Source organism: Podarcis pityusensis (genome assembly GCF_964106645.2).
Source record: "Podarcis pityusensis genome assembly, chromosome: 11".
In the NCBI taxonomy this organism is placed as follows: domain Eukaryota; kingdom Metazoa; phylum Chordata; class Lepidosauria; order Squamata; family Lacertidae; genus Podarcis; species Podarcis pityusensis.
In genome coordinates, this window is record NC_138036.1 from 2,447,013 (window position 1) to 2,460,769 (window position 13,757).

Genomic DNA, 13,757 nt, shown 5'->3' on the forward strand with positions numbered 1-13,757 from the left:
GCTCTCAAGGGAGGCAGCGGGCCATCTTGTCACCCCCCGCCCAGGGTGGCATCTGGGGCTGACTGTCCCCCTGCCCCCCTTCATACGCCCCTGCTTCCACAGATGTTCCTAAGGGACCTGAGTCCTTTGGGGGCATTTGCTTTAAACCCACAAGTTCCCCTTTGGTGAAACCTTCCCTTTCTCCTCCGTTCCAGCTGCCCGCTGGACTAAGGCTATTTGGGAAGCAAGCAATTTTGCACTTAGGTCTGTGTGTGTGTGTGTGTGTGTGTGTGTGTGTGTGTGTTTATGTGCAAAAAGCTTCCCTGGTGGCGGCGCGCCAGGGAGAAATGACGCCTGGCACCAGGACTTGCGAGGTTTTCTCTGCAAACTCAGGAGGGGGGGCTGGAGGGGGGGCACTAATGCATCAACAATGAAAACGGAAAGCGCTGCCTGGCCCCCGGCCCTGGTTTCGATTGTCAGTGAGTGAAGGGATAACAGCCATCCCAAGATCCCAGGGAAAACAGAGGACACCACCAGGCTCCTAATCAGCCGCATCCCCATTAGCTTGGATTCAATTAGCGGCTGCCTGTAATGAGATTTGCTCAAGGAGACGATAGGGGGGTGAGAGGCTGCGCTGGCTCCATTCCACTTTGTACAAATGGGAGGTTCTGGGCCCCTGAGGATCCCAGGATAAGCAAGGGAGTAAGGTGTGGATTTGGGGCAGGTATGGCGTGCACAACCCTTCCTTCAAACCAGATTGTGGGGCACAATCTCCCAGCGGCTTCTCCTGCAAGGGCAGGGGCGTTGCTTTGTCCAGATTGTATCAGGATTGTGCAGAAGAGGCTTGGGAGATCACACGTTGCGCAGGTCCAGTCTAGGGATGTTCAGAATCATAGAATGGTAGAGTTGGAAGGGATCCTGAGGCGCATCTCATCCAACCCCCTACACTGCAGCAATCTCAGCTGAATAAACCCTGATTGGTGGCCATCCAAGCTCTGCTTAAAAACCTCCGAAGAAGGAGAGTCCACCACCTTCCAAGGAAGTCCGTTCCACAGTTGAACAGCTCTCACCATCAGGAGCTGTCCGTGCCATTCATCATTTCATAAACTTCTGTCATGGCACCTCTTACTCACCGTTTCTCAGAGGAGAGCTCCAAACTCTGTGACCAATATCCATCACGTAAACTCCCAGGGCTGGGGCTTCTGGAGGGGGGTGAGATTATGTTGCCAAGGCCCAAACCTAGGTGTTTGATGGCCCAGGAAGTCGCTCAGGCTAGATCAGGGGTCAGCAAACTACGGGCCGGGGGCTGGATGCAGCCCACCGGGCTCGTAAATCAGCCGGATTTACGAGCCTGGTGGGCAGCATCCAGCCCACGAATTCTGCGGACCCTGCTGTCAGGCCCCACACTAAACCGGTGCAGCTCCTGCAGCCAATCTGAAGCTGTGAAAACCTCTGGGCAATGCCCCTTCCTTCCCTCTGAGGCAGCCTCAGACATTAAAAACTTCCCTAAGCAGGGCTGCTTTCAGATGTCTTCCAAAAGTCTGGTAGTTGTTGTTCTCCTTGACATCTGGTGGGAGGGCGTTCCACAGGGCAGGTGCCACCACCAAGAAGGCCCTCTGCCTGGTTCCCTGTAACTTGGCTTCTCGCAGTGAGGGAACCGCCAGAAGGCCCTTGGCGCTGGACCTCAGTCTCCGGGCTGAATGATGGGGGTGGAGACCCTTCAGGTACACTGGGCCAAGGTCATTTAGGGCTTTGAAGGTCAGCACTGACACTTTGAATTGTGCTTGGAAACATACTGGGAGCCAGTGTAGATCTTTCAAGACCGGTGTTATGTGGTCTCAGCGAAATCTGGGATTGGGATCAGAAGCCAGGGAGACTTCCGTCAATCCAGGATGTGCCACTCAAAACAGGACAGTTGGGCAGTATCTCCTTGATGGCTTTCTTGGCCTCCTCGGTCAGAGACAGCAATGGCTATCAGTTGCTGCAATGCACAAGAAAGGAGAGGTGCTCTCCTGCTCAAATCCTGCTTCTGTGTTTCCTGGCCAGTATGAGAACAGGAGGCTGCACTAGATGAGACCCCCTTGGCCTGATCCAGCAGCCTCTCCTTATGTTCCTCTTCATTGTGGCACTGGTGTGTGTGTGTGTGTGTGTGTGTGTGTGTGTGTGTGTGTAATGCTAGTGTGCCCCTCCATAAGGCAATCATGGAGTCACACGGGGGGAACATCACAGGACAACTAATAAAAAGGAATAATATGTGGACAGTCGAGTACAAGCACGCTGCTAAGCCACTGCTATTGCATCCATGCAACTCTACAGAATACACCTGCAAAAAAACCCACAATAACACATCAGTCTGAAGGGGCTCCTGAGACAACGGCCAGGCTTTGTCTTCCAAAGAGGATTTCAAAAGCTCCTAATTATCTGCCACAGGCGCTTTGTTCTCTCTTTCATTTTTCTAGCCTCTGATTAAGCCCTCCGTGTGTAAACAAATTGGACTGGGCTTCCTGGAGCAGAGAGAAAGCCATCGCGGGCAGCAATCTGTCTCCTGACAGAAGGGAACCAGATGCCCCCGAGAGCCTCCAAACTAGGGTTGCCCATTATTGTATCTCCACAGCAACCAGCACTTACCTCTTTACAGGAAGCCTGCATTTAGTCATCATGGAATTGTAGAGTTGGAAGGGATCCTGAGGGTCATCTAGTCCAACCCTCTGTGTTGCAGGAATCTCAGATAAAGAATCCATGACAAATGGCCATCCAACCTCGGCTTTAAAACCTGCAAGGAAGGAGGGTCCACAACCTTCTGAGGGAGACCGTTCCACTGTTGAACAGCTCTTACCACCAGAAAGTTCTTCCTGATGTTGAGTCGGAATCTCCTTGAATCCAGTGGTTCAGGTCCTACCCTGTGGGACGTGAAACACAAGAGCAGTCAAGTACAACATTCCTAGAGTGAACATGTTTACACATGGGGAGGAATGTTTGTCCAGCCAGCAGGTCAACTTCCTGTTTCCTTCTGGGCTGAGACAGACTTCCTCTGCATGTGACTAGAGGTGGGCGTGGCCTCACCTGTGCAGGTAACGGCAAAAGCACAGGGCAGGGCAGCCATCTCTCTTTTTTTTACTACATGCAACGAAGAAGCAACATCTGCTTAGCCAAAGATGCTCTCTTGGCAAAAGAGGACAAAGGGACTGTCTTCTTATGAGATAGTTTCCAGGAGTGTATGTAACTTTTCTAAGCTAAGTCTGCCTTCAGGGATCCGATTGTGAACAGAATGTGAGTAAACTCTTTTTATACTTTTATGGAAGACTGTGTCGTGTCTTATCTTTTATGAGGGAATAAGGGGGAAATACCAGAACAGTTATTATAGAGGCTTTAGGGAGCCTGAGCTAACACATCCGTTGCGAGTTTAAAAAGGGGAATGTTACTCTGCTAAAATTGTGAACTTGTTTACACAAGTTGGAAAGGCTATAATCAAACAATATATCCTCTCTTGCATCCCTGAACATTCCCACAAGGAGAAAACAATTTTGCTCCATCTTCCATGTGGCAACATGGCAGCCCTTTTGATTTCTGAAGATAGGTATCCTATCACCTCTCAGTCTCCTCTTATCCAGGCTAAAAGTACCCAACTCCCTCAACCATTTGAGGTCATTTCTACCCTTCGTGAACTTGCTTAATCCCATAAGAAGATGTGCTTATCCAAACTTCTCCCGCAAAAAGCCTAGGCCAGCCTCCTGCTAACACTCCACATATTTTGGGCTGCAGTTCCCCTCACCCTCAGCTATCCCTGGGCCACTGAGTTCCTCATCCGTGGTCAAGATGAGCCCTGCACTCTCAAGAGCAGAACACCACAGTTTTTGACTCTAGCATCCTTTTTTTTAAGTCCTGTGGATTTGATAAGCATCCTGACAAGCAAGCAATGGACAGTTCCCTGCCTCCTTGCAAATTCAGGATGACCTGGTCATGGAAGCAATTGCTTAATCGCTTCTCACACAGTGGCTTTCAGTCATGGATGCAAACACTAGTAATTTGTTGCTGTTTCGACATTTCAGGAAATGTTCAGTGAAAGAGTTCTCTCCTTCAGCAACAGGAGCCAGAGATTTTTTCTCTCTATTGGACATAGGAGCCAACTCCAGGGGGCCATGGGTGCTTGGGTAGCCACAATAATATAATTGTGGGGGTCAGGAACCCACAAAGTCAATGAGAAAAGCTGGCAGGTGCCAAGTGGCACTGCCTCCGAGAGAGGAGGAGGAGGAGGAGGAGGAGGAGAGAAGAAGAAGAAGAAGGAGGAGGAGGAGGAGGAGGAGGAGGAGGAGGAGGAGGAGAAGAAGAAGAAGAAGAAATTTTATTTATACTCCGGCCAAAGCCAGGCTCAGGGCAGCTAACACCAGTAAAATTACAATAAAAACATAATGGGGGGGGACAATTTAAAATACAGGTTAAAATACAATTTAAAATGCAGCCTCATTTTAAATGTAGCCCATAGATCAAGACCATAAGGGGAGGGAAACATAACGGTCAGACTGAGTCCAAACCAAAGGCCAGGTGGAACAGCTCTGTCTTGCAGGCCCTGTGGAAAAAATGTCAAGTCCCGCAGGGCCCTAGTCTCTTGGGACAGAGCGTTCCGCCAAGTCGGGGCCAGTACTGAAAAGGCCCTGGCCCTAGTTGAGACCAATCTAACCACCTTGCGACCTGGGACCTCCAAAATATTGTCATTTGTGGACCTTAAGGTCCTCCACAGGGCATACCAGGAGAAGCGGTCCCGTAGGTACGTGGGTCCTAGGCCGCATTTCAGCACTGCCCTCTGCAGCCAGCAAGCGAGGCACCGTTTTCCTTTTCTGGGGAGTCTCTCTGCCTCCAAGTCCAAGACCCTCCTCACGGAAAAAGACCCTGCCTGCAGATAGGAGGAGAAAGAGGATTTGCCACCGCCGGCCGCCACAATGCAGACATGCAACGTCACATGCACACGTGTGTATTACGTCGCATATCCCTATTGCGATGGCGGGCACCCACAATCCTGAGAACCAGAAGGTACCCCTGCCACTGCGGCACTGTGGTCGGAAAGGAGCAGAGCCAGAGTCCCTTCAAACCAGAGCGACTTTTGCTTGAATTTGGTGCAAATTAATCCGCCAAGCTCACATTTTAATCAGGGCCCCAAACATCAGCTTCAATTACTGTCGTTTCATTAGTTCGGCCTAAAATGAACTGGTTGAACTAATTGGCAGTGAAGTCTGGCTTTAATGAAATTGTGAACAAAGCAAATGAATCAGAGCCGAGCTTCTCGCCCAAGTTTCCGAGAGAAGGGAAAGAAAACTTGACAAGGAGCCATTTCTAACATCAGAATGTAAGGAGAGCCAGGGCCTCATCTAGTGCAGCATTCTGTACCACATAACACCGGTCTTGAAAGACCTACATTGGCTCCCAGTACGTTTCCGAGCACAATTCAAAGTGTTGGTGTTGACCTTGAAAGCCCTAAATGGCCTCGGTCCAGTATACCTGAAGGAGTGTCTCCACCCCCATCATTCTGCCCGGACACTGAGGTCCAGAGCCAAGGGCCTTCAGGCGGTTCCCTCCCTGTGAGAAGCCAAGTTACAGGGAACCAGGCAGAGGGTCTTCTCGGTAGTGGCGCCCGCCCTGTGGAACTCCCTCCCATCAGATGTCAAAGAGATAACCAACTACCTGGCATTTAGAAGACATCTGAAGGCAGCCCTGTTCAGGGAAGTTTTTAATGTGACATTTTAGTGTATTTTTGTCTTTGTCAGAAGCCGCCCAGAGTGGCTGGGGAAACCCAGCCAGATGGGCGGGGTACAAATAATAAATTATTATTATTATTATTATTATTATTATTATTATTACTCAAATGGGCCGACCTGATGTTCATTATGGGAAATACACAAACAGGATCCGAGCAGAAGAGCCCTCCCTCCCTCTCATGGTTCCCAGCAGCTGGTATTCACAAACATTGCTGCCTCCAACTGTGAAGGCAGAGCAGAGCCATCTTGGCTAATAGACTTCAATGAATTTGCCCAAACCTCTTTTATTTTATTTTTTTATTTTATTTTTTTTTAAATAATCTTTATTAATTTAAATTACACACATATACAAAGAATTTGGGACACGGGTGGCGCTGTGGGTTAAACCACAGAACCTAGGGCTTGCCGATCAGAAGGTCAGCGGTTCGAATCCCCGCGACGGGGTGAGCTCCCGTTGCTTGGTCCCTGCTCCTGCCCACCTAGCAGTTTGAAAGCATGTCAAGTGCAAGTAGATAAATAGGTACCGCTCTGGCGGGAAGGTAAACGGCATTTCCATGCGCTGCTCTGGTTTGCCGGAAGCGGCTTAGTCCTGCTGGCCACATGACCCGGAAGCTGTACGCCGTCTCCCTCGGCCAGTAAAGCGAGATGAGCGCTGCAACCCCAGAGTCGTACGCAACTGGACCTAATGGTCAGGGGTCCCCTTTACCTTACAAAGAATTTACAATCTCATACTACAAAAAGAAAATTAAAGAAGAAACTATTAAGAAAAATGAAAAAAAAGAAAATACAGGGGGAAAAGAAAGAAGAAAAATCAGATTTACGTGCATAAAAAAACCTTAATCTTCCTAATTAATACTTAAAGGAACACTTAAATAAAAAAGACTTCTGACAAAACAAGTCTTCCAGTCATTCTCATTGTACTGTTTATACTGTTGTTGTATTTTTCACACAGTTTTATATTCTTTAATATTGTTCCCATCTACTCCACAAATGGTATTTGTTGTGTTTACAAGTATCACTCAAGTTCTGCTTATTCTACTAGTAAGTACCCAAACCTCTTTTAAAGTCAACTAGGTTGGCTTGCCTCCTTTACACAGTTAAAACCGTTCTCAAGGTAGCTTACAACATGAAAAGATTCACACAATTACCAAAGCAGTAGTAATAAGGAACAAATAAAAACTAATAATAATAATAATAATAATAATAATAATAATAATAATAATATATTTATACCCCGCCATCTGGCTGGGTTTCCCCAGCCACTCTGGGCAGCTCCCAACAGAATTAAAAGCACAATAAAACATCAAACATTAAAAGCTTCCCTAAACAGGGCTGCCTTCAGATGTCTTCTAAAAGTCAGATAGTTGTTTATTTCCTTTGACATCTGATGGGAGGGTGTTTCACAGGGTGGGCATCACCACCAAGAAGGCCCTCTGCCTGGTTCCCTGTAACTTCATTCTCGCAATGAGGGAATCGCCAGAAGGCCCTCAGCGCTGGACCTCAGTGTCCGGGCAGAATGATGAGGGTGGAGACGCTCCTTCAGGTCTACTGGACCAAGGCCATTTGGGGCCTTCAAGGTCAGCACCAACACTTTGAGTTATGCTCGGAAATGTACTGGGAGCCAATGTAGGTCTTTCAGGACCAGTGTTATGTGGTCCCGACGGTCATTCCCAGTCACCAGTCTGGCTGTCACATTTTGGATTAATTGTAGTTTCCGGGTCACCCGCACAGGTAGCCCCACGTAGAGTGCATAGCACACAGCAAAATTAAGCTATCCCCATGTAAGTCATAATAAGATCTAAAAAATAATATACAAAAAATTAATACCAAGAACACCAAAATCAACATCTCCAAAATGTCTCCCAAAGATCCCAGGCTCAACCACCAATGCCATTTCCAAGTAGAAAAATCTTAAAATTGTAGAGTCGGAAGGGACCATGAGACTCTTTTTGCCCAACATGGGGCTCCAACCCACGACCCTGAGTTTAAGAGTCACATGCTCTCCCCACTAAGGTATCCCGCAGGCCCCTCTGCCTGAAACCCTGGAGGAGCCTCTGCCAGTTAGTGTATACCGGGGTCCCCAAACTAAGGCCCGCAGGCCAGATAAGGCCCATCCGGCCCTCAGCGACCCCTGCCGCCCACTGCCACCACCCGCTCTTACCGGCGCTGTGCTGCACGGCTGCCCACTTCCAGGTCGGAGGAGCACTGGAAATAGCTTGTGCGCATGTGCAAGCGTTATTTCCTATGCACATCCGGGTCGGAGGAGGCCCATGCACATGCACACAAGCTCTTTCCGGTGCTCCTCCGACCCGGACGTGCGCCAGAAATAGCGTGTGCGCACACGTATGGGCACGCGCTCCCCCACCCTCTGGCCCATCGCGTAATCGGCGCTGGAGACACCAGCCCGAGGCACAGTAAGTTTGTCAGAGCCTCCATATGACCGAGCTGTAATGGCTACTTCTCCGGCCGTATCTTCAGAACCCCATCCAGGCTCTCCTGTGACGGTGATTAACGACCTAAGCCTTTGAATGAGACTTCAGGCATGCTCTCCATTGCGCAGAATACTCAGACAGCAGCAGAAGGAGCCAGAAATATGAGCTACATTGCTACTTTATTTCTAACTATGCAAGACAGAAAGAATATGCATCTGCTTTCTGTGAGAGACAGAAAAAAAACAGAAACAGGAAACCAGTAACTTCAACATCCGTCTCCCGTGAGACTTCCAACAGTCTGGAATGTCAACAGAGTCTTGTGACTCCAAGAACTGCACAGTGGCATAACAGAAACCTAACACATAACAGAAACCTAACATCCGGGTCGGAGGAGGCCTGTTCACATGCACACAAGCTCTTTCCGGTGCTCCTCCGACCCGGAAGTGTGCCAGAAATAGCGTGTGCGCACGCGTATGGGCACGCGCTCCTCCGCCCTCTTGCCCACCGCGTGGTTGGCACTAGAGACACCGGCCTGAGGTGCGGTAAGTTTGCTGACCCCTGGTCTAGACTATATTGCCTTAGATGGGGAAAGGGTCTTACTCAGATGAAAGCAACTTCCTATGTTCCTATATCAAACAAGGCCCTGGCAGAGAATAGCCAGGCTGGCCTTGCTCCCATTCCGCCTTCCCTGCAAACCAGATGTTCAGGTACAGCCTTGGTTGGCTTCAGGGGGGTAGTAAACTGGAGCAGATTTTTGCAGCGCGCAGGAGGTCGCAGGAGGAGATTGGAGGTCAAACAAAGACACCACATTTTCTCTGCAGCCGGTGGGAACACTGGAGCCCTCACGCCTTGCTGAAAAGATCCCTGGGGCAATCTGGCTCGCCATCGTGGGAAGCAGGATGCTGGATTACGTGGACCACATGGCCCCGATCCAGCAGGAATTAACCATCTTGTTGCATTTATCAGGAGGATGGGGAAAATGTGTTGTGGTCGTTATCCTTTTGCACACTTTCAATACATGCCTGTTGTACATTCTAGTATCTGTTAGCAGCTCTGATTAGACCAGTGCTGCTGTCATCCTCCGTTCATGCAGAAGAGATATATTGTCTTGCAGTGCAGTTGACACAGAAGTAAATGCCATGAAGCTCAGTGGGGCTCCCTCCAAGTTTAGTGGCCACAAAAGTGCAGTCTAGGGGTTGCATGCAGCTAAAGAATTGTGTGTGCAGAATGACTTCAGACAGAAAAATTGAGATTTACCTCCCTCCACCACCCCTAACCTGCTGTTATGGATTGGGGGGACCCCTGAACCCTATAAATTAAAAAATGGAAGGATTTTTTATTATTTGGGATTTGAAGGAAAAAATGCAAGCTGCAGAGGAATTCCTGAGCTAGCCCATGCAAAAAACAACCTGCCCAAGCTAGGGCAATTAAGAAAAAATAGAGTGCCATTGAGGGCCATTGGCAATGCAAGAGAACTGTCCTAACCTCCTTGCCCTGAGGTGTGAACAGACAGGACAGGCTAACTGGGTGTGAGGGGACTGGAAAAGAAAGTTTTTAACAGAGTGTTCTGGGAAGAAGGAAGAAGAAACTTGGATCCATCTTGGGCAGGATGGCTGAAGGCTGGCTGGCTGGCTGGGAGAGATGCCGGACTCCATGGCTGCATTACTGTGGGGTCCAAACCCCTCTTGAAATAACTGTGCTGTAAGATTTTGACTCCCTCCATGCAGATTGAAGGTGTAAATGGGTGAAAAAAACATATTTCATAAAGCTACGGCAGTCTCCGCCGTATCTCAATTCTACAAAGGAACACAGACCCAGGGTGAGTGCCTGGATCCCCATGGGCTCTTGCCACCACTCAGCAGAGGGAGGGAGGCACCCAACTTTTGTAACACTACTTTGGGAGGAACCCCAGAGTTGATTTTGAGGGCGTGCATGAGGAGGGAGGGAAGAAAGCTTCCATTGTGCTCACAGAAATTCCACACGCACGATTAGTTAGTTGGATACAACCCCCAATGTCCAGGCGGTGCAGGAGATTTTTTGTGGGTGCGATGTGTCCTTGGTTCACCTTTCATCATTACTGTTTATGGCCGAGTTCTTCAAACCAGCCCAGTGGTTCACTTTCTGCTTTAGAGCAAATAGCAGCATCGAGCCCTTGAGTGGCAGCTCTTTCCGGCAGAGTTTCGGGAGGTGAGAAAACAACTTAATCCACGGCTGGCTCGAGTCCAGCTTCTCAAGGACTGAAGGGACTGTTCATCTATAGATTAGCTTTCTGCAAAGGTGATTGTGTTCGCAAACAATGCTGGCCGGATGCCTCTCTGCCTTCAAGCCACAGACCCGTGTTGGGTCTTTAAGATAAAGAGCAATAAGAGTGTACAGCAAATTGCCATCCGGCTACATGACACAAGGCGAGAGAGGAGGAGCCAACCAGCAGAGCCTGGCAGATGAGTCCATCAGTCCATGTGGAGTACAGGGTCAGATTTATGGTGCTGGTTTTGACCTTTAAAGCCCTTCACGGCCTAGGACCCTCGTACCTATGGGACCGCCTCTCCCAGTATGTTCCACCCCTTAAGATCCATAAATAGCAACACCCTAGAGGTCCCGGGCCCTAAGGAAGTCAGATTAGCCTCAGTCAGAGCCAGGGCCTTTCTCAGTGCTGGCTCCGGCCTGGTGGAAGGCTCTGTCTCAAGAAACCAAGGCCCTGCAGGATCTGATTTCTTTCTGCAGGGCCTATAAGACAGAGTTGTATTTAATGTTGTATTTTAATCTTGTTTTTAAGTTGTATTTTAATCAATTGTTTTTATATCTGGTGTTAGCAGCCCTGAGCCCAGTCTTGGCTGGGGAGGGCGGGGTATAAATAAAATTATCTATCTATCTATTTATTTATTTATTTAGCCATGCACAGAGCCCAGGAAATGAAATGGTAGACTCGTTGAGTTGGAAGGCACCCCAAGTCATCAAGAATCACAGCTGAAGAATCTCCGACAGATGGCCGTCCAAACTCTGCATAGAAACCTCCAAGGAAGGAGAGTCCACCACCTTCCAAGGGAGACTGTTTCAATGTCAAACAGCTCTTGCCATCTGAAAGTTCTTCCTAAAGCTGAGTCGGAATCTCCTTTCTTGTCTTTTGAATCCACTGGCTTAGGTGCTCCCCTCAGGAGCAGCAGAATACAAGCTTGCTCCATTCTTCCATGGGGCAGATATTTGAATATGGCTCTCATATGTAGAAAAGGTTATTGTCGCTGGTGAGCACATTTGTGGATTCTTGGGTGTGGCGATCCGGTGAAACTTATCTCCCACCCCATAAAGGTAAAGGTAAAGGGACCCCTGAGCATTAGGTCCAGTCACGGACGACTCTGGGGTTGCAGCGCTCATCTCACTTTACTGGCTGAGGGAGCCGGCGTACAGCTTCCGGGTCATGTGGCCAGCATGACTAAGCTGCTTCTGGCGAACCAGAGCAGCACACGGAAACGCCGTTTACCTTCCCACCAGAGTGGTACCTATTTATCTACTTGCACTTTGACGTGCTTTCAAACTGCTAGGTTGGCAGGAGCAGGGACCGAGCAACGGGAGCTCACCCCGTCGCGGGGATTCGAACCACCAACCTTCTGATCAGCAAGTCCTAGGCTCTGTGGTTTAACCCACAGCACCACCCGCATCCCAGTCTCCCACCCCATACCCCCAAGTTAATCTGTGCTTTACTTGGGGTGCCATTGGGCAGAGAAACCCCACTCCCCTAGACCTTCACACACTGGGAGGGAATCAGACTTCTCTGCCTGTGAGACCAAGCAGAAACCTTTTCTCTCTGCGCCTTTTCCCGTCTGTGGGGAGTCTGTCTGACTGCATTGTTGGGAACCGGGAAAAGGTACATTTGCGAAGTCTGTTTGTTTCATCTGGAGGGTTTCAAAAGCTCGTCAGGCAGCGAGCCCCATTCATCACGGGCCTGACAGGAAGATATATATTCATTAGTGGAATCTGTAATGAACATATGGCATTAGGATTTCGATCTTCCCTTCCGCAGATAATTACTGATTTGGAAGGCGGGTGCTGGGGGGCAGGGAAAGAAGGGAATCGGCGCACATATGGAGTTTTCCTGGGCTCGGTGCCGATATGTAGGATAAATATCTCCAAATTAGCCCTGGAATGCTTTGCTAACATGGCAATTGGGAAGGGATGTGCAAGGAAATGCATTGTGTAGATTTGTGTCCCCCGCCTTCCTCCCAGCCTTTGATCACCCTGGGTATTCTTAATGCTTTCAGATGCAGAAGTTTAAATGACTTCGCACACTTCCGAAGACTGCGAGAGACTTTCTCATGCATCGCTTTTGGGGCCTCACTCAGCGCTATTTATTTATGTGGGGTGTCTGCTTACGGTCGGTGCCAAGAGGAAGTGGGAGAAAGGCATTTGTCCTGCAAGTTAGCACGTTGGGCAATCACTCGGTGGAGGGTGGAAGCAACTTTGCATTCAGATCCTGCTTCCCGAAAACATCTGCTGGCAATTCTGAGAACAGGATGCTGATGTGCCTTTGCCTTGGTCCAGCAGAGCTCTTTTATGAGGAAGTCAGAAGCATGAAGTGGGATGCGGGTGGCGCTGTGGGTTAAACCACACAGCCTAGGACTTGCCAATCAGAAGGTCGGCGGTTCGAATCCCCACAACGGAGTGAGCTCCCGTTGCTCCGTCCCTGCTCCTGCCAACCTAGCAGTTCGAAAGCACATCAAAGTGCAAGTAGATAAATAGGTACCGTTCCGGTGGGAAGGTAAACGGTATTTCCGTGCGCTGCTCTGGTTCACAAGAAGCGGCTTAGTCATGCTGGCCAATAAAGCGAGATGAGCGCCGCAACCCCAGAGTCATCAGCAACTGGACCTAATGGTCAGGGATCCCTTTACCCTTGGAACATGTGGAAGAAGACATGACAAAACATTGTTCCAGAACAAACTTGTTGATATGCATTGACCGAAGTTCGGAAAGTTAAGGTTAAAAGATGAGAAGGCATTAATGGGGAATATGTAAATAACTTTCTTTAACACAATATAAGAGGAATGAAAAACAATGGAAGCTGAGCACGAGTGGAGGGAAGTCACAATGGCACAAATATGGAAAATAGATATAGATGATAGATAGATAGATAGATAGATAGATAGATAGATAGATATAGATAAGATATAAAAATGAATGTATTGCCTAGAATGTTGTTTTTGTTTCAAACATTGCAAATCTTGGACAAAATGGATTGCTTCAAGAAGTGGCAGAGAGATATTTCTAGATTTGTCTGGCAGGGCAAGAAGCCCAGAATAAAATTTAAAATACTAACGGATGCAAAGGAAAGAGGTGGATTTGCCCTGCCAGACCTTAAACTTTATTATGAATCAGCAGCTTTTTGCTGGCTGAAAGAATGGCTGCTTCTTGAAAACACTGACATTTTGGATTTAGAAGGCTTTAATAATGTATTTGGATGGCATGCATATTTGTGGTATGATAAGGTCAAAGCACATAAAGCATTTAAAAATCATATTGTCAGGAAAGCATTGTTTAATGTCTGGATAAGATACAAGGACCTACTTGAAAATAAAACCCCAAGGTGGTTGTCACCGATGGAAGC